This window comes from Nannospalax galili, unplaced genomic scaffold (assembly GCF_000622305.1).
Source record: "Nannospalax galili isolate Female #2095 unplaced genomic scaffold, S.galili_v1.0 scaffold2659, whole genome shotgun sequence".
Lineage (NCBI taxonomy): Eukaryota > Metazoa > Chordata > Mammalia > Rodentia > Spalacidae > Nannospalax > Nannospalax galili.
In genome coordinates this window covers 1-4,008 of record NW_008343078.1, presented here as the reverse complement: position 1 = coordinate 4,008, position 4,008 = coordinate 1, and positions in this window count along the sequence as shown.

Genomic DNA, 4,008 nt, shown 5'->3' with positions numbered 1-4,008 from the left:
ATTCCTGTCAGTGACTTTGGAATGGAGATAGAAATTTCATTTTATATTTTGTGATTTTAGTAATTATTCCTATTGAAATACAAATTTGTATTTTGAGGTTTAACTTTTTTTGGTAGGGTGGCTCTACTGGGATATTAAAGCCAGGGCCTTATTCTAGGATGCACTCTGCCAGTGAGCTGCATCCCCAGACTTTTATTATTATTAATTTTTACTTGCATTTTTAAACAAGGTTCCACTAAGATGCTCAGGCTGGCCTTGAACATGTGATCCTTTGCATCAGCCTGCTCTGGAGTAGCAGTAACTACAAGTACAAACCACAATAACATCCTGAAAACAGAGTTATTATCCATCTGAGAATACGACTATATTTAATGATACCCGGATCACTCCCTTTAAATGGTGTGAGCTTCCATATTGATGAGATAACTGTAGATGAATCTAAGCCATTAATCAGGAAAGATGAAAGGTTAGGGAAAAGCAACAAGTACCCTTTGATGGAGTTAAGGTGACATTCGTAAGGAAGATCATCCTGAAAAATTGGGATGGTTCAAAAACAGACCCTTCTGAGTGAGTCTATAGCCCACAAATGCCTAAGAATTAGCTGACAAGGTATTTGATGCATGACACAAGCACTTTTCATTTTAGCATGAAAATGCTAAATGCATTTTCTTTATGCGATTCTGCACGTGTGCATGAACCTGACATATGCTTGAAGGATAACATATATTTCATATATATATATATATTATAGGACCTGTTAGTCCACAGGTAGAAAAATATTGTGAACTTAACAAAGATAAATTCAAAACAACAAAATCAAACTAAAGATAGAGTTTCCTGGAAGTTACTGCAGTCTTGGGTTCTCTGGGTTACAGAAAATAGTTTCTCCTTACAGACTTCTAAACACCACCTTAACTCCATCATTCACTTTTTAATAAACTAAAGTTGAGCATTATTGGATAAAAGCTCAAGCATTTTTTTCTCTGTGAATATTCCACAGCAATTTTGACACTAGTAATAAATTTAGGGGTTTGTGTGTGTTTTTTTGTCTTACTCTTCTCTCCCCTCCATGTGTTTTCTTGTTTGGAAGACTTTAATTCACCCTAAATAATTATATTTAAATATTGCTCTACTCTATTGCTCTTACCATAGGAGTGGCCAAGCCTGTCCAAGAAAGAAGAGTAGTAACAATTTCCACCATGTAGTGAATTCCTTCTCCACTGTTCTCGGTAACGGCCAGCTGTAGCAAGGGGCTGAGCCAGTGTTTTGCATAAGGGCGAAAGACCTAGAGAGAGAATATAAATGCCAAGTGTAGAAAAACTGTTCTGAAGACCAAAGTATTATTACAAGAATATACTCTCCACCAGCTAACAGTTTATGACTTGACCTAAATCCCAAAGTTATCATATCCAAATTTTATTAGATTTGATTTCCACTGAATTATCTCAAGGACTCCTGAAGTAACTCAATGGAAATAGATTTATGCTAGATCTTACTACACATCAACCCTGTCATGAGTAATGTGCAGCTATAGGAAATTTATTTTATTCTATGCAAGTGCATAAGGAATATGAGAAATAAGATTACAGCAATTAGGCCCAACTGTCTAAATATGTTCACTTACTCCTTTGTTAGAATTCATTCTGTTACAAATATCACATTTTAGGCCCCCACCCTGTCTCTCCTCCTAATGTGAGCACTGGCCCATTTCTTTTCTTGGCATACCAGATCTCTGGACACCCTCTTGGCTCAGACACCCCACTGCTTCCTAATCCTTTGCACAGAGACCAATCCAATTCCTCAGTCTAGTCCCTGGAGCCCTCAAAGCCTGTTCCCTCCCCCACATACCTGAGATCAGCCTTCATCCCTGACTGTCCCACCCTAAACCTGGATTCCTGAGACTAGCCTCCTTCCCTGCTTGTTCTGGATTCCTGAGACCAGCCTCCTTCCCTGACAGCTTAAGAGTCCTGAATCCTACCTCTATCTAGCAATCCTCCCAAATAGTACTCTGCCAGCTGACTAGAAGGATCCAGATCTTAGGAAAAAGTCTTCGGAGAAAGCATCTGATCCTCATCTGACTTGGGCGTCTGTGGGAACTCCTGAGCAGCAGGATGATAGCCATCGGGCCCCTCCAATATAAAATCAAAACGGAGACCCTGAAGCCTAGACCAAGCAGCTTTTCATGCCCAACAAGTAAGCCATAAAGGCACATAAAGTTTACAAACTGAAGCAGACCTAAACGAAACAAAGGCTTGAGTCTCACACAAGAATCAGAAACTAAAAAAGAAATCCACATGTCAAAGTCACAGCAAAAAAAGAGTAAGATGAAAAACCCAATTAAAATATTCCAAACAAGCATCAAAGGTCCTATAGAGGAGTACAATGAGAAGCCCCTAGAGATAACACAGGACATGGAATTCCAAAGAACAATTATAAACATGATAAAAGAATTCAGTGAATTTAAAGAGCACACAAAGAAATCAAAGAACTGAAAGAAGATAGGGATAAACTTCTAAATGAATTCAGTACAGTTAGCTGCCATGTGAGTGGTGCTGGGAACTGAATCCAGGCCCTCTGCAAGAGCAGCCAGTGCTCTTAACCATTGAACCATTTCTCCCTAAATTTATCTTAAAACAATTCTTTTGGTTTATGTATAGGTTTATGATTTAGTAAAGCAAATCTATACACTGAGATGGAATTGCTTATTTTTACATGAAGAGTCAAATCTGTATGTTTGAGGCTACAATATGTAGAGCATCTTCAACATTTTTCAGAATTGATTGCTGATTTTCTTTCTTTTTTTTTTGGTCTTTTTGAGACAGGGTCTCCCTGTAGCCCCAGCTGGCCTGGAACTTGATATGTAGACCAGGCTGGTCTTGATCTTACAGAGATCCACCTGCCTCTGATATTTCTTTGTTAAGCTTGCCACTTGGGATACAATTGTATAGTAAGTATCATAGACAGTTTTACTGTGCTTTATTTTGACTGTCACAATAATAAATGCTTAGTTTGGTAGATCAGATAACAAGCCAGATTTTTCATTTACCTTTTACTAGTTCAGTTACAATAATTTTGAGTATGTACATAATTCTTATGTTTATTTGCTGCTCTAATGTTGAGATTTTTCTTCATTTCTGATAGGTTCCTGAGGTATACACTCCAGTTCTGGAGCATCTCATGGTGGCTCAAATAGACAGCTTCCCACAATACAGTCCCAAAATGCAGTTGGTGTGCTGCAAAGCGATAGTGAAAGTTTTCCTAGCCTTAGCAGAAAAAGGACCAGTTCTCTGGAATTGCATTAGTACTGTGGGTAAGCTTGCTATTTATTCTTGTTCTTAATATTCTAATTATGGAATATTTAATGTGTAATTTGATATATTTAAAGAAATCTGTTTCCCAAATTCTTCGTTATATTTAGTGCTTTTTTAGAGAAATAATTTTGGTAGACCAGAATTTTTTAAAAGAATTTGGAGTCAGTGGCACCTATTTCTTCTTCTTATAATTAGAATATCTTTTATTTATTCTTTGGCAATTTCATTTCATACTTGTAACAGTGCATCTTATCTGGATCATATGCACCCCAGCTCCCTTTGTTATTCCCCCCAGGAACCCTCAACTCTTCCCATTCTCCCCAAGCGCTCCCAACATGGGCCCTTTTGTGTCCTCCTTTTTTTGGTTAATCCACTGAGTCTAATTAGTGTTGCCTGTTGGAATGTTGTGTCTTGTTGACTTGATGTTATGTAGGTAAGCATGGCTTCAGTGAGTTCATGAGTACAGTGCCATGTTGTGTCCTGAAGGCAGTTGTTCATAGTGCTCCTCCCCATCCTCCTGTTTTATTTTCTTTCTGCCTCTCTTCTAAGATGTCCCTGGAGGCTTGCAAGAGGGGGTTGATATAGATATCCAATTTAAGACGGAAAACTCATGAGTCATTTACTATCAGCATTTTGACCAGTTAGTAGTCTCTGAATTAATTACTGACTACTGTAAAAAGACGCTTCTCTAAGGCTG